The 27,368-nt window shown below is 38.3% G+C and overlaps 1 long non-coding RNA gene across 1 annotated transcript; it reads left to right on the top strand.

The window, feature by feature from the left end:
• The first annotated feature begins 599 nt into the window (after positions 1-599).
• LOC130459210 (uncharacterized) lies at positions 600-7,091 on the top strand. The gene is made up of 3 exons (XR_008918436.1): positions 600-905; positions 5,951-6,010; positions 6,943-7,091. It is a non-coding gene; the product is annotated as an uncharacterized lncRNA (long non-coding RNA).
• Positions 7,092-27,368: the final 20,277 nt, after the last annotated feature.

A 27,368-nucleotide genomic window follows, 5' to 3' on the forward strand; every position in this document is an offset into this window, starting at 1 on the left:
TAGTGAATTATTAATGAATACAATTGCCAAATGGTAGACAATTATATAAACCACATGCACATTAATCTAACTAAAGTAGGTGAAAACCCATTTTTTTATTTTGAAGGTCGGTGAAAGCCTTTTTGAATCAATATTAGTTTTGCTTGGTTTTTTAAGTTGAAATTTCCGACATAAAAAATAATTATATCTGGATTACTGATTAATGAAAGTAGTTTTAAACTCTTAAAAAGAAATAAAAAACTGAAAATTCAATGAAATATCATGTCTTAGGATATTTTATGTATAATAGACTTCTATCTCTATCAAAAACAACTACTCAGTAATAATTAAAGAAAGTAATGTTAAACTCTAAAAAAAAGAAAAAAAACTGAAAAGTCAATGAAAAATGAAGCAAACTACTAGGAAAAAAATAAGAAAAATGTTAAGTGTTAGAATTTCATCATAAAACCTCTAAATAAATTTACAAAGAACAAAACAACTTGGCAAACCTGCAACATTAATTTAAAAGGTTTAAATATCTAATTAAATAATTAAGTTAATTTATTAATAGTGGTACAAAGCTGTACACGACGTTTATTTAATTAGAGGTAAAAAAAAAAATTAACTTTCTCCTTTAATTTCTCTCCTTTAACATCTCCCTTATCTCCGTGAAGATTATCCCCTCATGGCCTTCACCAACAGAGTTACAGAACAATGTTTCCTGCAAAGAAGATGTACACCTGCTCAAATAGTCAAATGTGGAGCATGCGTCGATAATAACAACTTATTTCGTCTTCATCTCTCAATTCTTCAATTAATATTTTAATTGATTCTTTAATTCACTCATCCTGAAAGACGTGGATGATCGGGAGAAACACTATTCAAGCTTTTGATTTTCCATATATGATCAAATTTACTTCCTCGTGGTTCGTAATTTTACCCTTTTATCTCTGCTTAAAGTTCCTTTCATTCTGTTCAATAATCTTCGCTATCTACTGGAAAATTGAAATTTGAGTCGTGATTATTGCAATTAGGTGAGTTTTTTCATCTGGTTTTCTATTAATGTCGGTAATTTCGCATATTTATGGCTGTTTATTAACTCAATACAGTGTTTTTCATTCGGAAAATCGTCGACCTTATTCTGCAATTGGATGAATATATGCATCTGGTTTTGTGTTAATTAGTTTAAATATGCTATATGGTTTCGGGTGATTGAGTTTGACTCGATTCAAGAGTTATAATTTGTGGGCAATCAGTGTTTTTTTTCATTTTTGGCATGGGCTCATGTTAAATACGGGTCTGGGCCGCACCCGTCATCAAGAGAGAGAGTCCACTTAACAAGTCCAAAGGATGTTCCACCTTAAAACCATATGGCAATAAGGGGAGTAGCCCCTTAGCCTTATTAAGCGATTAACTCTCTCATCTCTTCTCAATGTGGGACACTCACATGTGTTTGTTTGGGAAGGCTTTCATCAACACTCTCCCTCACGTGTGAGATCCACTTTTTACTTCGGTCACATGTGATGTTTCGTGGGCCAAAGTGCGTTTCTCGACACTCCCCCTCACACGTGCCATTTTAATTTGGCCCAGAATATTATTAACGGTCCAAGGTCCAAGTCGTGGGCTCGGCTCTGATACCATGACAAATAATATTCAATCTCGTGTATTCTCATTAATTCACATCATATATATATTACATAGGGAAGGGTAATTAGGTCACTCCGTATATATAGGATATTACAATATTAACATAACAAACTCCGTATACTCCGTACGTCTATCGTAACATCCCCCCTCAAGATGGAGCATGAAGGTCTCGAATGCCCATCTTGTCTAAAAAAAACTCAAATTGCGCATTCCCCAATGCTTTAGTAAAAATATCTGCTAACTGAACCTTCGTTGACACATACGAAGGACAGATAATCCCTTCCTTGATTGCATCCCTAATAAAATGACAATCCGACTCAATATGCTTTGTTCGCTCATGAAACACCGGGTTCTGTGCAATATGTAATGCAGACTGACTATCACAGAACGTACTCATACCTTGCTTGTGCAATACTCCTAAATCCCGTAGTAGTTGCTTTCAACCATTTCAATTCACAAGTCAATGCAGCCATGGAACGATATTCCGCCTCGGCAGACGAACGGGAAACGGTATGTTGTTTCTTGGTCTTCCAAGACACCAGGGACAGACCAAATAACACAAACCAACCAGTCAACGACCGACGAGTCAACGGACAACTCGCCCAGTCCGAGTCACACCATCCATCTAACTGTAAGGTACTGTCAGAACGAAGAAGAATACCTTGGCCCCGGACACTTTTTCAAGTACCTTACTACCCGTAAAGCCGCTTCCCAATGCTCCTCTTTTGGTGACTGCATGAACTGTGACAAAATATGTACGGAATATGCCAAATCTGGTCGAGTGACTGCCAAATAAATCAAACGCCCAATCAAGCGCCTATATTTCTCACCATCTGTCAAGTCTGCTCCGTCGGCCAACCCTAGTTTATGATTTTGCTCCATCGGAAAATCCGCAGGCTTTGCACCCAACAACCCAGTCTCCGAAATAATATCCAGAGCATATTTTCTCTGACAAATGTAAAACCCATGACTACTACGAGCCACCTCCAGACCTAAAAAGTATTTCAAAGCTCCCAAATCTTTCATTTTAAAGCATTCACTCAAGTATGCTTTAAAACTTTCAAGTGCAAATTTATTATTTCCTGCAATAATCATATCATCAACATAAATAAGCAAGCTCAGCTGCAACTTACCCCTGGAAAGAGTAACAATGAATAATCAGACAAAGATTGCTGAATAATCAAACAACTTCTCAAACCAACAACGTGGAGCCTGTTTCAAACCATACAACGATTTTCGCATCCTGCACACTTTCTCAGAGTTATTCTTCTGAAATCCTGGAGGAATCTTCATATAAATCTCTTCTTCCAAATCTCCATGCAAAAACGCGTTATGTACATCCATCTGATGCACTTCCCAATCCTTAACCGCTGCAACTGATAAGAAAGTCCGAACTGTGGCCATCTTTGCGACCGGTGCAAACGTCTCATTATAATCCAATCCTTCCTCCTGATGATTTCCCGGACAGGCTAACCTGGCTTTTAGACGAAGCAGATTACCATCTTCATCTCGTTTCTCAGTATAAACCCATTTACTACCAAGTGCCTTCTTTCCTGCCGGCAAACTCTCTAATGTCCACGTACCCTGTTCTTCAAGTGCCTCAATCTCAGCTGCCATTGCTTTCCTCCAATCCTCATGTTGCATAGCCTGTTTGAATGTCTTAGGTGCCTTTTCTTCCTGTAATATAATGCTGCAATAAAATTTCTGTGTTTTGACAAAAAACGTTCATAATTAACAAAATATGTGATAGGATAAGGAGTACCTGAGGAGGGTGTTGCCGTAGATGAGCTTTCAGGAGTACTATATTTTTTCCGCATTGTGTGTGTTACGAAATTTGTTAACTTTGATGACGGAAACTTTGTACGCTTCCCCCTACCCAACTCCGTACCATCCTCCGTCCTCTCCGTGCAACCCTCACCATCACTCGCCATCACACTCCTTTGCATACCCCCTTCTGTCCTCAACAGACCCGGAGTATGCTGCGTCTCTTGCCCCAAATCGCGTGCCACTGCAGGCTGCCCAAGTGCAGTAGCAGCAGCAGCAGACTGCCTGGATGCAGTAGCTACAGCAGGAGACGCAGGATCAGGCTGCAGCGCCTCTCCCTGCGCATCATGCAGCGCCTGTCCCTGCGCATCGCCCAGCGACTCCTGCAGCGCCTCGCGCCTCGCCCCCTGCGCCTAGCCTCGCGCCTCGCCCTGCACTCCTTCACTCAAACACGCGGAATCATGCTGTTGCTACTGCAATTGATTTTTGGCAGGCACAACAGCTCCAGCATCTAACTGCCACTGATCACACTCACCCTCATCATCCCAAACATTATCAATCACCCCACCATCATTCACCATATCAACAAACTCATTTGAAACAACCGAATACGGAAACACATGTTCATGGAACTTCACATCACGCGAGACAAAAAATTCCCGGGACTCCAAATCATATAATTGCCACCCTTTCCGGTCAAACGGATAACCAAGGAAAACACATTTTCTACTTCGTGACTCAAATTTGTCTCCTTTACTCCGTTGATTATAAGCATAGCACAAACATCCAAACACACGAATGGACACATAGGAGGGTGATTTACCAAACAACATTTCATATGGCGTTTTATTATTGAGAATGGGAGTAGGTGTACGATTTAACAAATAACAAGCCGCCATCACACATTCCCCCCAAAAACGTTTAGGCAAATTTCCTTTAAAACGCAATGCCCTTGCTACATTTAAAATATGTTGGCGTTTTCGCTCGACTCTCCCATTTTGTTGAGGGGTTCTAACACACGATGACTCAAATAACATGCCATTTTTAAAGAAATAGCCTTGCAAGCAATTGAATTCCGTCCCATTATCACTTCGCACAATCTTGATGACACTATTAAATTGACGTTTGATCATAGCAACAAAATTAAGAAACATGAACTCAACTTCCGTTTATTGCTAATTAAATAAATCCAAACACCCCTAGAAAAATCATCAACAATTGTCAAAAAATACTTCACTCCACAAGACGATGGTGTCTTGTAAGGACCCCACAAATCAACATGAATTAACTCAAACATTCTGCTAGAACAACTATCACTAATTGGAAAACTCTCTCTACATTGCTTTGCACGCGGACATACATCGCAAACATTATTATTCTTCCTACTAACATTACTCACAGGAGGGAGTAAATGTAATATTTTCTCCGACGGATGCCCCATTCGTTGATGTCATAGATCCACCACACATTCCACAGCTAGCACCCTGTGTAATATCCCGAATTTTCGGGTATTTTCTAATAAATTATTTTATAATTTAAAATGATTTTACAAATTAAAATATTTAATGAGTTTTAACTACAAATATATTTTCGAATTTATTTTATAAACTTTCTGAAATTTAGTCTCCTAATTAAACCCTAATTGTACCCTAGCTATATATACCCTATTGTAACCAAAAAAGTCTCGTGCATAATTGCTGACCCTCAAACCCTCCTTCATCCCTCAATTGTTTCCCCAACCGTCATCATCTCCAAGTTTGTTCCTTCATCTCGGTAAGTCATGGATTATCACCTCCTTCAACACAAACTTGAGTATGGATTATATTGTTCTCCTTCCCCTGTTTCTTTTTCTTTAAATTGTTTCTTTCGAAACCTTATCGTTCTCCTTCACTTCCATTATACTCCATAAGTTTTTAGAAAATAAAAACGATTACTTTTGTCTAGATAATACTCTTGAGGTACATGTACTGGAACTTTTATAATTATGGAGCTTATGTTCTCGCATGTCTGATTCTCAGTTCTAAAACAACAACAGAGGCTTGCTCTATTTTCTTTCGGTAACTTTCGTGTAAGACCGCCTTACCGGAAAGACCACTTTAATTGCTTAACTAATTGGTTTCATTGCATAACTAATTAGTTCTAGTGCTTTACTAATTAGTTTCATTGATTAACTAATTGATTTTAGTGCTTAACTAATTAGTTCAAGTGCTTAACTAATTGATTTCATTGCTTAACTTATATGACACCAAGGTGGTCTTTTGTGTAAAACCGCCTTATATAAAAGTTTGTAATTTCCTTTTGTCTAATGATGAACAAAGCAATATTTTATCACCGTAGTTGACTTTAGTTTCTTTATTTACGTACTTCGTTTTGTTTTGCATCTTGGAAGTGTCACTAACTTTCCTTTGTCTTATTAAATGGGTTTAATAATTAGGGTGGGTTGGTTAATTTAGCGTCAAAACGTGCAATTAGGATTCTAGAGCAAGATTAGAATACTAATAGTTGATTTAGGTTATAGTCGTATACTGATTTCGTATTACTTATTTTTGTGTAATCATAGACGATAACTACTTAGGAGGCACGCAAGGAGACTACTAGTTTGAGTACGTGCGCGTTCAAGGTAATTTTCAATGTCCATCATCTTTAGATCCCGTTAAGAAAAATATTTTGGACATGTCTACGTGCTATTATGTGCTAGGGAGACTAAGTGTTGTTTATATAAGCTATACCATTAGAATTCATGGGCATGTCTTATATTTGTAGTACTATGGAAATATTATTTGAACTACTATATACTATATGCTTATTTGATCGAGATGATGGTTTATATCTTACGGATTATAGTGTTAGTATTGTGTATTGTATAACTTGGACATAGTGTTGGATGGATGCTAATGGTTTGTATGGCAGGAACTATTTGGTTACTCTTTGGTATAAGGGGTTGATTACTCTTGGGCATAATAGGCGCAAATAAGAAAGACTAAATGATGATTAATCCATAATGTTTGTTCTTGTGGCTACGTATACTATATGTTTCGAACCCAATCAAAATACTAATTACGTAAAGTGTAATCTCAGAGGGAAAAGTCCGTAAGGGTTAGGAACAGGTTGCCCTTCTAGATGTTGTTCTATCGGTGCATTTTAGTGGAGACCCAGTAGGCTTCTAGTAGGTTTCTATTATATCATTCTGTATTAAACTTTCTGCTTAGTCTTCCTCCTAATTCTATTGGTGCACGGTCGCGGAGACCCATAGTAAATTAGTGAGGGGTGTGCACACTAGGGACATTCTGTACTCATCTTACTTTGGCCATTCCCAAGGGTTACGCGCGACCCTTAGCGTTCTCTTTCCCTCACTTAATTAATATTGATCTTATGTGATAAGTTTAATAATGGAGTTATTGAATCGGTACTTGTTGTTTAATTATTTATTTTACGTACTCAAAACGTTTTCAAACTAAAATTATTTATTTTACGGGATGGAGTTGAAATTACTCAGTTTATCTGATTTTTGGGAGTTTGTTTCTCTTGTCTCTTTTCTATTTATTTTTGCAGGTTGGTGAAGGTGTTTGGCTACGAGTGAGGAGACGTTTAGAATAATCACTTAGTCAAGGGACAATTTCTATTCCAATTTAAGTTGGATTTTGTTATTTATTTTATGGGGATTAATTAGTTGTAATATTTTATTGGCCACCTTTAGACCACTTAGTTAATTTTTACTTTAATGGTTTGAAATTGTTTTGTTGCTTTGCATTTATTTTATAAGGAGAATAAATGTAGCAGTGACACTCCCAAGGTTTGGACGATGATTTTATGAAATTAAAACAGGGTTTTTTTTGATTATATAGAAGGTCCAAATTTTGGGGGTGTTACACCCTGACTCTCGGAACACCTCGGAAAAAATATAGTCCTTCCTCTCGATCACCCACGCCAATCACCGTCCTCGTCGAGCGGTCCTGAATAACACATAATTTGTTAGTAAATTGGGCTGAACAATATAACTTGTCACTTAATTGAGTTACAGAAATTAAATTGCAATTTAATTTAGGCACGAATAAAACATTATCAAGCACGAATCCACCATCCAATGTCACGAAGCCATATTGATTGGAATTTGCTGATTGCCCATCCGGTAAAATAACCGAATTATTTCCTGACGTTTTGATATTTCTCAAAATAGAAATGTCACCCGTCACATGAGTTGAGGCTCCGGTGTCAACAATCCATCTTTCATCTAAATTACCTTGTAACTTAGGAGTAGGTTTAGATAATATGTCGACAATCTGTTGCACTTGGTCACTCGTCACACCCACGAGTCTGTGGGTTCCTGCTGTTGCTGCACCATCGTGGGCTGCTGTCCCTACACCGCTGCTGCTTACTGCATTAGCCCGAGCTACTGTGCTCGCGGAGTTTGTATACACACCACCACCCCTGCCTCCTCTTGTAGACACATGCCCACCTCTTCCAGAACCTCTTCCTCCTCTCTTCTTTTCATCCCACCATTCTGGGAAACCTATTAACTGATAACAGGTTGCCTCCTCATGACCCTCACGGTTACAATGATGACAGAATTTCTCATTCGAATCGCCATACTTGGATCGAACTTTGGACTCAACTTTGAAAGCCATCACACTCTCTTTCCCTTTACCCCCTTTGGGACGCATATTCTCGGTGTTAGTGACTGTTTGATATGCCTCATCTAGGGAAGGTAAAGGGGTTTGAGCCAATAGTTGGGCTCGAATAGCTTCATAGTGATCCTCCAATCCAATCAGAAAATAGTGAAGATGATCCTCCGCGCGGATTTCGCCCACCTGTTTGGCTACGTTACACGAACAACCAGAACACGAGCAGCGAGGTACTCGCGCGTACTGCACGTACTCCTTCCACAGCTTTGATAAACGTCCGTAATTAGACCTGTCAAACGGATCGGTCGGGTCGGGTTGTAAAAAAATATTTTCGGGTTCGGGTTGAATCGGGTCAGTCACTTTCGGGTTCGGGTTTACAAATGTTTGTTCAAGACCCAGAACTTTCGGGTTCGGGTCGACCCAACGGGTTGAGAGATTTTAAAACGCGCATTATATTTTCATTAATTTAGGTGATAAATATACAAAATATGGGTACAAATTAACAAATTTTCCTACACAAGTGTATATTTAGTAAAATTCAACCATAAAATGGCGTATTATTCAAATTAAAATCATATTACACACAACAATAGTAAAAACAACGTGTTTATTATGCTTAAATTTTCTCATAATCTCATTTATTACTATAAATACAATGATTTTCAATCGGTCGGGTCCAAAACGGGTTCGGCCGGGTTTTGACCCATTACTTTTCGGGTTGCTCGGGTTCGGATAAAATCGGGTTACGGGTCACAAAATCTTGTTCAAGACCCATTATTTTCGGGTCGGGTTCGGGTCGGGTCGATTTTTGACAGGTCTATCCGTAATAGTCAGTGACACTCTCAGAAACTACCTGCGTACATCCACTCAAAGCCATCTTATTATGGCAGATCCTAGCTCCAGTAACCACTGAGAAACGAGTCCTCATATGACTCCACAATTCATGCGCAATGTCAAAATCCTCCAGACTCGACCGTAATTGCTCATCAATGGTGTTAGTTATCCACGACACCACCATTGAATTCACTGCTATCCAATACTTCATCTTAGTCTCATCGTTCGTGGGCTCTTTAATGGAACCATCCACAAATCCATACTTGAATTTCGAAATCGTCGAACGACGAATGGCCTTCGCCCACTCATCATAATTCACAGCACCCCTCAATTTCACGGGAGTGATAACAATCCCAGGGCCATCTCCTGACCCTAGGTGATAGTCCAGATCAATCACCAGTGATGAAGGGGTCGCGTCGTCGCCGTCTTTGCCCATGGAAAAGTGAACGGCGCTGCTCTCTCAATACTCACTCCAAGTTATGCGGAAAAAAAATATTAGGGTTTTTCAACCTAGGCTCATGATACCATGTTAAATACGGGTCTGGGCCACACCCGTCATCAAGAGAGAGAGTCCACTTAACAAGTCCAAAGGAGGTTCCACCTTAAAACCATATGGCAATAAGGGGAGTAGCCCCTTAGCCTTATTAAGCGATTAAATCTCTCATCTCTTCTCAATGTGGACACTCACATGTGTTTATTTGGGAAGGCTTTCCTCAACAGCTCAGAATAAGAATTAAAAAATATTACGAGTAAACACTCTTATGACTTTATTTGGTTCAACTTATTAAAATTATTCTAATTTAACTGAAGGCAGTGGCTGATTTATGTGATTCTGTATTGTTTTCTTTATCTTATAAATATAGCTATATATACTACTCCGTTTGTCGTTTTCAAATTCTTTTGATAAGATAAAATAATTGAACAAGCCTCAAGTTAACTCTGCCCAAAAGAAACTTGATCACCTCTCACAAATTGTACCTAGTGGGAATTATCGAAGAGTCCGGATTCTCTAGAGTTTTAATAAAACTCTATAAGATAGAGTTGTATCTAAACCATACATTTTAAAATCAATGGCTCGTATTGATGAGAAAAAATAAGAGGAATTTTGGAAAGATAATATATGAACCATTGATTTTTCATTCAATGGTTGATATGCTCGAACTCTACCTTGTAGAGTTATTTTATAACTCTAAAGAATCCAAAACCATTATCGAACTCCCTGCAGGTTCCAGCCTAAATTAGAAGGTGCTATGACTGAGTGACTACTATCCGCTCTTTTTCACTAAGCCAGGTTTAACTTGGTTACTACGTGTCTAAATTGGTTACTACTCCATACTATGTGTATGTCATTGTTCATGTATACTCCATGGTATTCAATCAAAGAAGATGGGGTTTTTTAAACGATGTCCGGCCTCATTAGCTTAAGATGCCCTTATTAGCTAAAAACGCCCTTATTTATTACGTTAAAGTACAAATTTACCCTTTATAAACAAATTTACCCCCTCCATCTCCACCCTTCCTCACCTCTGCTCACCCCTCCCTAAACCACCCACAAGAACTCCGACCACCAACAAAAACTCGGGCCACCTAAAAAAACTCGGGAATTATAATTTGCTCGCTGGAATTATAATTAATAATATACTTAATAAAAATTTAATGAACAAATTATATCTAAAATAATTTAACAAATAAATTTTACAAATTCCCAACATTCATTTTTGAAATAATTTAAACATACATTCTTAATTAATGATAACTTAAAACATTAATTCTTAATTAACGCCAATTTTAAACAATATATGCATGGCCCGATATAAACATTAATTTTGAAGAAAAAAAATCAAAAATATAAAATGCTTTCCCATGCACGGATTTTGCAAGGAACCCATAGCAACCAAGCACGGATAGTGGTTGGAAGCCATGGTTTCCGCGTAATATCTGTGCGTGGAAGCCATAGTTTCCATGCAAAATCTGTGCTTGGTTTTCATGGCTTCCAAGCACGTACTAGATCTGCGCGGTAGCCATGACTTCCAAGCAATTTCTATGCGCGGAAGCTATGGCTTCCATGCAAAATCCGTGCTTGGTCGTCATGGCTTCCATGCAATTTTCGTGCGTGATCGGATAGTAAAAAATAAAAAATAATTTTTTACTTCTGACGGAAATCATGCGATGAGAGAGGTAGTGGCTCCATCTCCGTCTCTCTTTACTTACTTTTTTGACTAGTAATGGTAGTATACTTACATTTTCCGGCGAAAAATGGTAGTAGCCAAAAGAACGAAGGGTTTGCCAAAGGAATTGTAAACAAAAAAGTTTGTCAAAATTGTTGACTGCTGGTGGGTAGATGGACCAGCCTGCCGGAGGGGGAGGGGAAATATATCATTTCATGTTTAAAACACGGACCATTTCAATGTATACGGACGTCGAATAACGATACACGTACATAAGATATTGCTACTAGCTTATAGGTCTAGGTCGTATCTGTGAAACCTAGGTCTAAGTCGTAACTTTTTACAATAAGAAACGTTAGTTCTGGTTCAAGACAATACAATAAATATAGACGCCAAATAAATCCATTAATCAATACATTTCTGCTTACACCAACAACGTGTAATTATCTCAACATGCACACCCACAACAATTACACTAAACATGCAAACACGTACATTAAAACCTCTACATATATAAATATATAACAACTTGTCTCCAAAAGACTACCCACTTACTACTATATCACTAAAAAGTAAAACCCCAAAAAAAGAATGGCAAATACGTTCCCAATAATCCTTCCTCCTGATTTCCACATCCCAAAGTGGCACCGTCGACAACTCGGGCATAAGCAAACATTGCCTTATGCAGTTGTTTTCGCAGCCGGGGAAACTACCACATTGGCGCCATTATTGACAGAGCGAAGAGGGGGAACTGATCACGCCAAAATCGAGGGAAGAATTAGGATGCTACATTAAGGAGTGTTGCGAGATAATCAGTGGAATGGATTCTAACTGTGTGTGTGAGATTCTCGAATTCATGGCCTCTAACTGTGTGTGTGAGATAATCAGTACAGAGTATGTATGTAATGTGTATAAATTAAAGTACTAGCACATAAGTGGTTTAAGAGTAGAGCTGCATAGCTAGACTGACTAACCTGTAATATCTGTTAGTTCAATATGGCCTCTTCTTCTTATCTAATAAAACGTTACTATGTAGTAATTAATTAATGCACTTTGGTTTAAACTTTTAAGTCAACAAACTAGGCACATACGGAGTACTTCGTATATGATAGATGATTTTCAAGGTGGGATCCATTATTTTTTATTTGTCCGTGTCAAAATAAGTATAACAAGAATCAGGCCCGGTCCAAAACATTTGGAGACCCTAAATAGGCCCATATAAAAAAAAGTTAAAGCTATAATTATTTGTTGTTTTAAAAATAATAAAGTGAAAGGTAAGAAAATTATCTCTAACACTTAGTTTTTGTGGGCACCATAGAAGTTTCTGTTATGTTTTTGTAAAAACATAACAGCAAAAAAAATTCAATGAAATGGTACATGTTTTAATCGAAATGGTACATGTTTTAATCGAAATGGTACTTTGTAATGAAATAATACTCTTTTTAACGAAATGGTACATGTTTTTATCGAAATGGAAATCTATTTAACGAAATGAATGGTACTTTTTGTTAGTTTTGTATGTAATGTGTATAAAGGGCTCTAGGGGCGTGACTTTTCCTCGTTTAGTTCCTCCTTAGTGTCTTTATTTGTTAGTTTTGTTGTTTTTTTAAACACAAAGAAAGACGATTATATTAACAAGACATTAAGGTAGGGTTTGGTACAAAAGCAACTTTCCTTTCCGGGTAGCAAAATAACGATATAAGATCATACCCCCCCACACACACACACAAAATATCCCAATAACCTTACAAATCCTTGAGCCCACAAAAAAATCGATTATCTATACAAGCCAAAAGATGAAACACGTACTACTAATTAAGGGACTTCGGTGAATTAATTGTTGGTGATTTCTCCATCTTCCACTTCAATATTGGTAATTGGATTATCCATTGTTGAACCGCCAACAACAAAAGGAGTAAAGTCCTTAGCCTTCGACGAAGAGCCTTCTGTCATGCTTGAATCCTTTGAAACTTGAATGTCTTCGTTGATTGCAGATACTATTGTTCCAAAAACCATCTGAGATGCATTTGAAATAGTAGCCACCTTGTTGATCGTTGATGCTCTTGCCTCCGCTTCTTTTCTGATCTGCCCAACCGTCTGATTAGCTTCCTATCTAATTTTCTTGGCAAAATATGGATTTATCATTTCAAATTCAGCCTCGTAATCCTTAGCAGCAGTAGGAGGAACAAATAAATGCAACTTCAAGCCAAGTACCATCGTGAGAGCCAACTTCGGTAGGAGATGAGCCACCTAATTGCTTTCCCTTTGGAATGTGAGAGATGGTGACATTCCAATTTTGTTGAAGGAGTTTAGCAACTTTGCGCAAAACAAGTCCAAGCTCATGATGAGAATAATCATCCACATAATCTGAAAGAGCCTTGAATTGTAGGGCTTCAATGTCAATCTCAATCTCAATCTCAATCTTACCAAACATGTGGTCTTTAGAAATTACCACCCCCTCTCTAATAGCATATAGTTTTGCTTCTAAAGGCGAGTGCACAATAAAATTTAATGAAAATCCCAAAGTCAGGAACCTGAAATCCCCCTAAAACACCACCACCATCTGCTAATTTATTGCTTCTAGCTCCAAGTTTCATTTGTGTTCAACTTGATAAAACCTTCTTGGAAGGAGTCCAATGCTTCATGTTAGTCTCAATAACCACTTCCTTTCCTTTTCCTTGACATTGTAAAACGTGATTAGTAGATTTTCATTCCACAAAGAAAGTGTTAAAAAGAGTAAAAGAAATGATATTTTATGTTAAATAATTGTCTTGTTCCTTGATTTATAAATAAGCCATAATAGAACCTTCCAATACATATTCCTAGGCATATTAATGTATCCATTGGTCCCAATTAGAATTATAAAAATAATTAAAATCAGAGATGGAGAAAATTTTAATCCTTAATTTGAAAGATGTAATTCCATAAAATACTAGATTCAAAGCAGTCTTTGAACAAGTGAAGATGATTTTCCTGTTGAGAATGACACCTTGAACAAAGAGAAGAGACAAGAGGCATAAAGAGACTTATTTTTTTAGCCACGTTAAGAATTTGATGAGCATATTTCCACATTAATTAGCATTTTGTATTTAATTTAAAAGGAATCCTAAATTTCCATATAGATTTCCAAAAAAGGTTAAAACTACTAGGCATAGGAGTGAGAGAATCATAAGAAAGAAAATGATAAGTGGATTTAATAGAAAATATTCCATTCTTTGAAAACTTCCCTCTAATAAAGGCTTCCTCCAGGTTATGTTTCAAAAGAGGATAAGATTGAATCAAGGTAATTATTATATTGTCTAGGTGGAGGTGTTTAAGATCTTTTCCAAATACCACCTTAATATCATCATGAATAATGTACAGACAAACCAATGAGCCTTAGATTCTTGAACTTCCTTATGCGTAATTTTATAAAGCGGTCCCTCTTCAATCCAATGATGGAACCAAAGAGAAGCGGTGGTACCATTACCAATACCTACAATGAGACCTTTATGGAGAAGGTAACGACCTTTAAGAATGTCCTTCCAAATAGGAGAATTGTAACTTTGTGGAACACGGTCAGAGAAACTGCAATTTTTTTAAGATACTTTTTCATTTAACAATCTCACCCAAATTTTATCCAGCTGGTAAGAGTGGCTCATCCTAGCTTGGCCATTAAGCAAATATTCCACTCACGAAGACGTCTAATACCTAACCCTCCAAGATCCATTGGTTTAGTAATATATTCCAAGGCTGGTCTAGGGGCCTATTTGGGACTATCAACTTTGTTCAATAAAAACCTTCTACATCCCTTTTCCAAAGAAAAAAGGATAGACACGTGCAAAAGAGAGGTTTGCATGGGATATAAGGGGTATGAATTAAGAACTGATTTGATGAGAGTACGTCTCCCTGTCATATTTAATAGTTTAGACTTCTATCTTCTTATTTTGTCAATGATCTTATCTAGGAATCCCAAATAATTGGAAAATTTTAACTTATGAGGTCAATGTCAACACCTAGATATTTTCCAAAGGAGGAAGAAGTTTGGAAACCATAGGATCCATCTATACGTACTAGTGTAGGGGAATACAGTTAAATATATATAACATGTGCGGAACAATCCCCAAAGCCAGGAAACATGTATAAAGCACAGATTAAGCAAACTTAAATTCGAAGCGTGTTTTCCCGAGTTTATGATTCACGAACACGAACAAAGAACTCTAATTGTCGTTCCTCTATTTGGTTCACCAACACGTTCAGAGCCGTCTTGAGATTCGTAGCTTAGACAATGCTCAAGAGTGTTTTGCTTTTTGGGAAGAACAGTTAAGAGCAGAGGCAAAAAACTGAACGTATGTAATTTAGAATTAGGTTAGGGTTGGAAAAACATAAGTAGAGTGCGGATTATAACCCTTAGGTTATATTGTGTAACCGTCCAAGGCACAAGGCCTCAACCGGCCACACAAGCTCATACTCAACGATGCCCAACAGCAGCCGAGCATCGCAGCCGTGGGTCGTGGGCCTTGGTGCTTTGCTCGCTGCATTGCTGCCCATGCTGCGCGCACACGCCATGCCTTGCGGGCTGGCTGCTTGCTGCATGCGAGCTGCTGGCTCGTTGGGCCTTGCGCGCATGCGCGCTTGGCTCGATGGTCCGGCAACTTCGTTGCGGCTCGTATTCGCGACCAACGCCTTACGACTATTATTTATCGTATCGTACTCGACTCGTATCGCCTAGCTTACGAATATTCGCGATACGATATACGATTCCGATCCAACATCATATATATCGTATATTATGTTTTTCCGAACTAATTCTTGAAAATCTATTAAATGAATTTCCGATTCATTTAATCCGCTGATCTGTTACATGTCATTGGTTTGACCTTATAGGTTCAGTCAAGAGTAAGATGTGAGCCTAATATAGATTAGAACTCACTGATCGGAAGCATTGCTCCAGCTAGATGTTCCGAATACTTGATCTCACTGAATTAATTGTTCGTAATTAATCTGAACCTTGGTATTAGACTTAATGCACCTTGGGTGAAGGACACGTTTCCTTCAGTCTCCCTCTTGTCATTCAGACAAGTGTGCATTCATATTCCTTTGTCGCTTAGTGTTACTTGCTAAACATAAGGTAAGATCCAAGTCATCCTTATTAGGTCCAGAAGTGTTTCTCGGATTACTAAGTTCAACTGTTAAACTTTTACAGAAGGTTAAGCCTTAACCATTCTGAGCACGGCCATGCATTTTCACAGTATCTAACTCTCCGAGAGGCCTTGTTACACAACAACACCATATCCTATTAAAGATAGGAGGACAATCCATTCTTGCAATCTATGAACACTAACTTTGATTCATAGTACGCCCAATAACTTCTTTTATAGCCTCCTTTTACAGCATTAGAGCGAACTAATTCTCAAACGAGCAATCATAATTACTCATGTTATGAGGAATGGTTCTAATCACCATTAATGAGAACTGCTTATGACATGACTTTAATCTCTTAAAGTGTTCTCATGGTCAATCCGATACAAGATCCAATAAGTATCTATGCAAAATATTCTGACATCCAGTCAATCTAGTTCAAGAAACCGAACTACAAATTTACTTGCAATCTAATCTTCATTAGTCATTGGTCGTCCACCTTTCAATGACCTGGATTAGGGATCCTTTGTGACTTCAATATTCAAGTTCACTTATGGGTGTTTCTTTGTCGAAGAATCCATCTTGACATCTCATTTGAATGTTTTGAATCACTTGGACTTTTCATTTAATACTAAACCAAATTAAATGAATATGAAATAAAGAATTTCATAAATATGAAATGGTTAAACCAATTGTTTTAAACACAGATCTAACCGATGTTCTAAAACAAAACTTAGAAAATTAAAGTCATTCTCCAACATGCTTGATTCCCATGGTTGCTACGTGTGCGTTCTGCGTCAATGCATTCGAGACGTTGTCGTCGGTTCCAACCTTGCAAATCTCGATTTCTTTCCTTTTAACGATTTCTCGAAGTATGTGAAATCGTCGCAGTACGTGCTTGGACTTCTAGTGGCTCCTAGGCTCCTTTGCCTGGGCAATGGCTCCGCTATTGTCGCAATACAAAGCCGTTGGTCCTTTAATGGAGGGGACAACCCCAAGTTCTTCGATGAACTTTCGAATCCAAACAGCTTCGTTTGCTGCTTCTGAGGCAGCAATGTACCCGGCTTCAGTTGTAGAATCCGCAATAGTGCTTTGCTTAGCACTTTTCCAAATTACTGCTCCGCCATTGAGGCAGAACACAAAACCAGACTGTGATCTGAAATCATCTCTGTCGGTTTGAAAGCTTGCGTCCGTATAGCCTCTAACAATCAACTCATATGTATCACCATAGACCAGAAACTGATCCTTAGTCATTTTCAAGTACTTTAGGATATTCTTGGAAGCAGTCCAATGCACCTCACCTGGGTCTGACTGGTGCCTGCTCGTTGCATTGAGTGCGAACGAAACATCCGGCCTTGTACAAATCATAGCATACATGATGGATCCAATAGCCGAAGCGTATGGAATTCCACTCATCCTTCTATGCTCTTCACATGTCTTGGGACACTGAGTCTTGCTTAGATGTGTGCCATGTGTCATGGATAGATGGCCTCTCTTGGCTTCCATCATATTGAACCCAGCTATCACTTTGTCAATGTAAGTGCTCTGGCTTAGTCCAATCATCCTCTTAGATCTATCCCTATATATCTTGATGCGAAATATGTACTGTGCCTCTCCTAAGTCCTTCATTGAGAAACACTTTCCAAGCCAAGTCTTTACAGACTCTAGTATAGGAATGTCGTTTCCAATAAGTAGTATGTCATCTACATACAAGACTAGGAATGCAAATTTACTCCCACTGACTTTCTTGTATACACAAGATTCGTCATGATTCTTGATAAATCCAAACTTATTGACTGCTTCATCAAATCTCTTATTCCAGCTCCTTGATGCCTGATTTAATCCATAAATGGATTTCTTAAGCTTGCATACCTTTCCTTGGTTCTTTTGATCGACAAAACCCTCCGGTTGTGTCATAAACACAGTCTCTTAAAGAAAACCATTCAAGAAGGCAGTTTTGACATCCATTTGCCATATTTCATAGTCATGAAACGCGGCAATCGCAAGGATTGTCCGAATAGACTTAAGCATAGCGACTGGAGAAAAGGCTTCATCGTAATCAACGCCGTGAACTTTCCTGTAAACTTTTGCTACCAATCTAGACTTGTATATGTATACAATTCCATCTTTGTCTTTCTTCAATTTGAAGACCCATTTGCATCCGACAGGTGTAAACCCATCCGGCAAATCTACCAAATCCCAGACTTGATTTTCAGACATGGAGTCTATCTTAGATTTCATGGCCTCTAACCATTTAGTGGAGCTTAGGCTCATCACAGCTTACGTGTAGGTTATAGGTTCATCACTATCGAATATGAGAACATCTAAGTTTTCAGTCAAGAGGACGTCTGTCCATCTTTCCGGCTGAACCTTAGTTCTAACTGACCTACGAGGGGCAACAACGTCTTGAGGAACTACTTTTTAGGTTATGACAAATATAAAACATATATTTCATGCGGAAAAACCATAAAGCCAGGAATCCAAATTAATTGCCACATAGTCAATTAGAATAATTTAGGATACATACATGTGATGCGTGTCTTCCCTAGCTGGTCCCGAACCGAACAAGAACAAGTTTAGGACTCCAAATGTCGCCCCTCCGTAGATAGTCCACAGCACGTTCGGATCCGCCTTAGATTCAACCAACTAGGATATTCTCTAAGGTATTATGTTTATTCGAAAGCTTAGTTATATATTTTTATGCAATTTATTAAATTCGTACTTGAACTTAAACTATATGAATACTTATTGAATTGTTGTATATAAATTGTGATTATAAACCACGTATTTATAGGGTGGAAATAAAGGACTTAGATTTCTACTAGGATTTAAATAACTAAATCTATTAGGATTCTAGTTAAATTAATCCACTAGAATTTAATGTTTAACCAAACACAAAAACATTTAATTCGTGTAGAATTAGGAAAACGATTTAATCAAGCAATCCTAAACGACCAAGGAATTGGTCGTACGTAGCATTGCACACACACGCAGCCCACATGGGCTTTGGTGCACGGCTCGGCCCAAGGCAGGGCGCTGGCAGCATGCGGCCCATCATGGGCCCTGCTGTTGGGCCTTGCCTTGCTCGCTTGCGGCTGGGCCTGCCTTGCTCGCTGCTCGCGGGCTTCGCTGGCCTTGTTGCTCGCTGCGCACGGGCTTCGCTAGGAGCGGGCCTGGCTTCGTGTTGGGCCTTGCGTCTAGCAAGCTCGTTCATCGGTCGTTTCATACGTCGCGCTTCCCATTCGTTTTTCGATTCCGGAATTCATTTCCGATTCGAACAATATTTAATATTTCCGATTCCAGAATTTATTTCCGATTCAGACAATATTTCCGATTCTGGTAATATTTCCGTTTCCGGCAATATTTCCGATAATATTTTCCGATACGTACCATGTTTCCGTTTCCGGCAACATCTACGGCTTGGATAATATTTATATTTCCGTTATGATCCATATTTCTGTTTCCGGCAATATCATCATTTCCGGAGTATTCATATTTTGCCTTTTGACGATTTCATCTCCCACTGGAACCGAGATCCGTCGATTCTGAATATTCATAAATGGAGTATTTAATTAACTTAAATAATTGATCCGTTTATGTACTATTTGTGTGACCCTGAAGGAAATAGTGCCCTTGGTCCAAGTATGCATATAATTTTAAGTCTAATAAATGCGGTTCAGTATTAATTAACAAGTTAATAATTCAGTGAGATCAAGTGAGTTGAATGCCTGACTAGAGGCCGCTTCAGTTCAAGTGGAATTAATTATATTAATCCACAGCTTACTCTTGACTGAACCCGTAGGGTCACACAAATAGTACGTAAACGGATCAAGTATTTAATGGCATTAAATACTCCATCTATGGATATTCGGAATCGACGGATCTTGGTTTCAGTGGGAGCTGAGATCGTCACAGGAAAGAAATGAATACTCCGGAAGCGATGATATTGCCGGAAACGGAAATATGGATCGTATCGGAAATATAAATATTATCCAAGTCGTAGATGTTGCCGGAAACGGAAACATGGTACGTATCGGAAAATATTATCGGAAATGGAAATATTGCCGGAATCGGAAATATTGCTGGAAACGGAAATATTGTCAGAATCGGAAATATTATCGGAATCGGAAAATAATTCCGGAGACGGAAATATTAAATGTTTGTTCGTATCCGTGGCAGGGCGCGCAGCTGCGAGCAGTGGGCTGCGAGCATTGCTGCTGCTCGCGTGGGCTTGTAACTCGCGTGGGCTTGTAGCTCGCGTGGGCCGAGCGGCCGTGTGGGCTGTGCGCGGGCATGGCCTGCACGCTTGCGGGTCATGCTCGTGTAGAGTTTGTGTTCACATACGAAACCTAAAAAGTATAGGATTTGTTTAAAGATTAAATTCCTAATCCTAAAAGATAAATTAATTAAATAAGAATTCTACTAGGATTCTAATTTAATTAATTCGTATCCTAGTAGGATTCGATTACTTATTCCATGGCCTATAAATATGAGTTAAGGGCTCATAATTTATATCGAGTATTCAAGTATTCAAAGTGATTTTTGAGAGCAAAAATTCAGTCACATAATTGCCTACAATAGCCGAAAATTCTAAGTACCTTAAGGGCGATCCTAGTTGGTCAAGCTTAAGGCGGATCCGGACGTGCTGTGGACTATCTACGGAGGGTCGACACTTGGAGTCCTAAAGACTTGTTCTTGTTCGGTTCGGGCGCAGCTAGGGAGGGCATGCAACAAAGTGTATGCATCTAAACTATGCTAAATGATTATGTGTAAATAATATGCTTTCCTGGCTTTATGGTTTTTTCGCATGATTTATGTTTTGTCATATGAATCATAACCTAACAGTGGTATCACGACCTCTTATTATTTTCATAATCTAAATTGCATAAACATGGTTAAATTTCACAAATTTGCAAAGAATTAAAAGGGGTGATTAATTTTCGTAATTGTTAATTAATTGCAAATTGCGTTTATTTAATTATATGTACGCAGTTTTTCGGCAGTTTCTTCGTTACTCATCCAAATCGAGTGATTTTTGTGTCAATTTCGCATGTAAAAGGCATTCTAAATTTTTGACAAGAAAATATTTTTCGGCCGAACCCAGAATTCCCAAATTCGAAGCCTAACTATGACTTTCCGGAGGTTTTAGTTTTTCGAACGCAAAAGTTTGTAAATTTAAGATGTTAAATTAAGTATTTGCGATTCTTGTTGATAAATCTTGAATTTTTTATTGACCTACAGTATATGTTTAACAAGTTTGAATGCCTAGCCTTGTTAATTATACAACCTAATTTGTAATTATGATTAATTTGTAGAAATTCGAATAATTTAGAATTAATTTGATTTTCATAATTAATTAATAATTTAATTAGGTATCTATGATTAAAATCCACCATAAAAATTGTTAATTTATGTTAAAATTTTAATTTTATGACCTAGATTTGAATCCATGTCAATCGGAAATTAATTGATTAATAAATTTTCGATTTTTCGCCCTAAAATTATGAAATTAATATTTTTTATTAATTTGTCATCAATTTTGAATTAAAAAATTTTAAATTTTTATAAAAACGCTCATTAATTTTGCACGCACAAAGCAATGGAAGCTATGTGTTACCCTTAAGGGGTGTTGTATAGTGCGGGCACGCGACGACGAGCAAGGGAGCTCGTCGCCCGTGCGGTACGAATGCAGCGAGCAACATAGCGCATGGCGCGCGCACAAGGCAGGGGAGCCTGTGCGTGTGTGCCGTGTGTGCTATGCGATGGGCGAGGGCGACGATGCAAGTCACGAGCGACGAGCAAGACGCGTGTGGGCAGCGATGCTGCCGCGCCACAGCGCCTGGCTCGTTCAGCAAGCAAGCAGAACGCGCGAGCAGGGAGCGATCCCTCTCTCGGCGCGCGCTGGCCTGCGCAGCACCAGACGCGACACAGCACAAGGCTGCGCGCAGCATGGGCCAGCAATGGCTCCGTGTGCGTGTGGCGTGTGGCTGCCTGTGGCGTGTGGCTGTGTGTGCCTTGTGCAACGATCTATCGAGCGGGGCGCGCTGCCTCGTGGCTTGATGGGGCTTGGGCGCAAGCCCAAGTGCCTCGTCTTGCGACGATTGGTACGTTTTGATTTTAATTCTAAATTTTCAGTTCGGAAATAATTTTAATTAACTTTAAAATTGATAATTTAAATTGCTTTCTTGGAGTTTAATTTTGAATATTATAATTATTATAAATGTTAATTTATACTAATTATTTTACTAAAATTTAATCCTTGAATTAATTTAAATTCATTTAATTCAACTGAAAATAAATTAAATAAATGGATTCAATTATAATTTTATATGAGCTTTAAATTTTAATTAAACTTGTATGTTTCCGGTTAGACTAGAAATACATTTTTATGTTTAAAATTAGTAAAGCATATAAAGTTATTGGTTTAAGTGGGAGCAATTTTAGTCATAAACTCTTGATTAGGTCTACAAATCCCTTAAGGTTAAACAACTTGATTAGAATTAATAAGGACTGAATAATTGGTAGATTATTGGTGCCCTTAATTAATTGCTGCAAATATTTATGTGATGCATAACGTGTTTTACTAACCAACTATGTGGGACATTCATGATAATGAATGGGTGAATGGTATATATTGTATATGTACTGTTTTGCAGGTTATGAAGTGACTAGTATGGCCCAAATAGGATAGAAAATATGGTCTGCGTACCATTAATTTGAATGTAATTGGTCTAAAGTACCAAAATTGTTTTTCAAATTCAAATATGGTCTGCGTACCATCAAATAGTTGTAATTAGTTTAATTATAGCTTATCCTATTTGAAGAAAATGGCGCCTCCCACGGAGATTTTCAAGACGGACTTTGAAGTTGAAGCTTCAAGATGAAGTCGGGCCATACTAGATCACATTTATCGTATGCATGTTTTAAGTTATTTATTGCCTTTAAATATGTCTTAAATATGCATGAGATCAAAGCTTGATTATGTTGCATGATTAAGGATTTTAGTTCACTTAAAATCTAACCAACATAGTAAGAGCCTTTCCAAACTTAAAAATTGAGTTAAAAGGTGCCATGCCAAAATAACACTTACTTGGATATCCTTTCTTCATCGATCTTAGTAATAGTTTTCCGCCATAGCGAGGTGTTACTTATCGATACTAAAGGGGTAAGGTACAGAAATAATTGTGAGTACATGTTAGTTTTGGTGAAACTCAACGATATAAGTAAGGAGTCCTTTTATGTCGTGGCAAAATCGATAGGTTTACCTAATAAGTTCTTAGACGTGCCTATCAACCAAGAGTAGTTTCTAGACTATTAGCAAAAGGCTTTTGCTTACCTAAAAGATTTTAGAATTGAGTCTAAATACATAATGTGCTTAATTCTTCAATTGATTTTAGGATCTTGGAATCATTTTATTCACACCTGCCGGAACACATAACTTGAATAAAATGCTTAATGAACATTGAATTATGCATGTATGCTAGAATTTAAGTTTATTAAGAGAAACTGTGAATGGTTATTTATTTGTTTATTCTTTTTCAATTGTAGTTTTACTATGGCAAACAACAATCAAAACATCATCATGGGTTCTGAGCTTATGGTCAAGCTGAACCTAACAAATTTTCTTGAATGGGAAGCTAAGCTAGTTGAAATAGTCAGACTCAATGGACTTGAGTATGTACTGTTACATCCCATGCCAAGCTACTATGCCAGAGACATGACCCCTGAAAGATTTTCCGCCTGGGATGCGGATCTCAAAAAGGAATGAGTCTCATGCTGAACAATATCCCTGATGGATGGGCTAGAAGGTTTGTAGCTTATGAACCTTTCACACTCATCAAGAATCTGAGGGATATCTGTCGTGGAAGCACAGAGGATAGGGACCTGAACGTCCATGAGTTGATTGAATCAATGTCTGGTCTAAAGGTTAGTTCTCCCAACAGGTGTTATAGGATGGAGGTCCAAGAAACACATGTTCAGCTCCTTCGCACTAAACAAAGGGTAGGCGTCCCACTAAGGTTCCATGTGGATCTTATGCTTTCATATTTCGATCGCCTAAGTCTTCTAGGAACACCAATAAGCGAAAGGATGGCAGTCTCTATCTTGCTCAATTCACTGCACAATGGGTTTGGTCGCTTCAAGCAACTATACCTAAGTGAACCAAGAGAAGAAACAGTTGCAGGATTTGTTCACCTTGTCAGAAAGGCTGAGATAATACTGGACTGTGAAGCCAAAGATTTACTCAAGGCTAAAGGGAGACCGTTCAAGAAAAGTGGAAAGTCCAAGGGCAATGCTAAATCAAAGCAGGACAAATCCACATCAAGTTGTCTTTATTGTGATTGAATAGGCCATTACAAAAGAGAATGTCCAAAGCTAAAGGAAGATCAGAAGAACGGAACAGTCGTTCCATCTTCAGGTATTTTCGTTATAGACTGTACACTTGTTAATTCAACTTCTTGGGTATTAGATACAGGTTGTGGCTCACACTTATGTTCCAATTCTCAGGGACTAAGAAGAAGTAGAAAGTTAAGCAAGGGTGAAGTCGACCTACGAGTGGGAAATGGAGCAAGGATTGCAGCATTAGCTGTAGGAACTTATTATTTGTCGTTGCCCTCTGGGCTAGTTTTGGAACTGGAAGAATGTTTCCATGTTCCAAGTCTTACTAAAAACATCATTTCTGTTTCTTGATTAGATGCTAAGGGATTTTCCTTTTTAATAAAAGAAAATAGTTGTTCGTTTTATTTTAAAGAGATGTTTTATGGATCTGCTAGATTAGTCAATGGACTTTATTTATTAGATCACGACAAACAAGTTTATAACATAAATACCAAAAAGGCCAAAAAGGATGATTCAGATCTCACCTATCTGTGGCATTGTCGATTAGGCCATATTAACTTGAAACGCATGGAAAGACTTCAAAAGGAAGGAATTCTAGAACCATTTGACTTAGAGGATTATGGTAAGTGTGAATCATGTTTACTTGGCAAAATGACAAAGAAACCTTTCTCCAAAGTTGGAGAAAGAGCAACTGAACTATTGGGTTTAATCCATACAGATGTATGTGGACCAATGAGTACAAATGCTAGAGGTGGTTTCAGCTACTTTATCACTTTCACTGATGACTTCAGTAGATATGGTTATGTCTACCTAATGAAGCATATGTCTGAATCCTTTGATAAATTCAAGGAATTTCAGAGTGAAGTAGAAAAATCAATTAGGCAAGAAGATTAAGGCACTGCGGTCTGATAGAGGCGGTGAATATCTGAGCTATGAATTTGATGACCATCTGAAAGAATGTGGAATTCTATCAGAATTGACTCCTCCTGGAACACCACAATGGAACGGTGTGTCGGAACAGAGGAACAGAACCTTGCTAGACATGGTTAGGTCAATTATGGGTCAGGCCGAACTTCCAATAGAATTTTGGGGACATGCACTAAATACAGCTGCACTCACTATAAATAGAGCTCCGTCTAAAGCTGTTGAAAAGACTCCATATGAGTTATGGTTTGGAAAGCCTCCAAAAGTGTCTTTTCTTAAGATTTGGGGATGTGAAGTATACGTCAAACGATTAATTTCAGACAAACTTCATCCAAAATCTGACAAATGTATCCTTGTGGGCTATCCAAAGGAAACAAAGGGGTATTACTTCTACAATAAATCTGAGAACAAGGTGTTTGTTGCTCGAGATGGTATCTTTTTGGAAAAGAATCACATTTCCAAAATGACAAGTGGGAGAAAAGTAGACCTCGAAGAAATTCGAGTCGAACAACAAACTCTAGAGAATTCTCAAGATGACATTCAAGATGAAACTCAGAGATCTTTAGAAGTATCTGGTGAGGATCATGGTCAATCTAGAGATGTAACCCCGTGTAGATCGCATAGATATAGATCTCAACCGGAAAGGTACTTAGGTATTTTGACGAACGAGAGCTATGATGTTCTATTACTTGAAAGTGATGAACCTGTGACTTACAAACAAGCTATAACGAGCCCTAGCTCCAAGCAATGGCAAGAAGCCATGCAATCTGAATTAGACTCCATGTCAGAAAACCAAGTATGGGATTTGGTCGATTTTCCAGATGGCTACCAAGCCATTGGAAGCAAATGGGTTTTCAAACTGAAAAAGGACAAGGATGGGAAACTTGAAGTTTTCAAAGCTAGATTGGTTGCAAAAGGTTACATGCAAGTCCACGGTGTGGATTACGATGAAACCTTTTCACCAGTTGCAATGCTAAAGTCTATTCGGATAATGTTAGCAATCGCTGTATATTACGATTACGAAATATGGCAGATGGATGTCAAAACCGCTTTCTTAAACGACGTTTTAACAGAAACTGTGTTTATGACACAGCCTGAAGGTTTTGAGGATCCAAAGAATGCTAAAAAGGTATGCAAGCTAAAGAAATCAATCTACGGATTGAAGCAGGCATCCAGGAGCTGGAATATACGTTTTGATGAAGCAGTCAGTGACTTTGGTTTCATCAAGAACGCAGACGAATCTTGGGTATACAAGAAGGTCAGTGGGAGCAAAATTGCTTTCCTAGTATTATATGTCGATGACATATTACTTATCGGAAATGGCATTCCTATGTTGAACTCTGTCAAGATTTGGCTTGGGAAATGTTTTTCGATGAAGGATCTAGGAGAAGCACAGTACATATTGGGCATCAAGATTTACAGAGATAGATCTAAAAAGATGATTGGACTTAGTCAAAGCACTTATATCAATAAGGTGCTTGATAGGTTCAAGATGGCAGACTCCAAGCGAGGCTACCTACCCATGTCTCATGGAATAACTCTAAGCAAGATTCAGTGCCCAAAAACACTTGATGAGCGTAGACGAATGAATGGGATTACATATGCATCATTGACTGGTTCAATAATGTATGCTATGATATGTACACGCCCGGATGTTGCGTACGCACTCACTGCTACGAACAGATACCAGTCAGACCCAGGAGAGGCACATTGGACTGCTGCCAAGAATATTCTGAAGTACCTGAAAAGGCACAAAGATGACTTCTTGGTCTATGGTGGAGATGATGAATTAATTGTTAAAGGCTATACGGACACAAGTTTCCAAACCGACAAAGATGATTTCAGATCACAATCTGGGTTTGTCTTCTGCCTCAACGGAGGTGCAGTAAGCTGGAAAAGTGCTAAGCAAAGCACCATTGCGGATTCTACAACTGAAGCGGAGTACATTGCTGCACATGAAGCAGCAAAGGAA

The sequence above is a fragment of the Spinacia oleracea genome, chromosome 4 (assembly GCF_020520425.1).
Source record: "Spinacia oleracea cultivar Varoflay chromosome 4, BTI_SOV_V1, whole genome shotgun sequence".
NCBI lineage: Eukaryota > Viridiplantae > Streptophyta > Magnoliopsida > Caryophyllales > Amaranthaceae > Spinacia > Spinacia oleracea.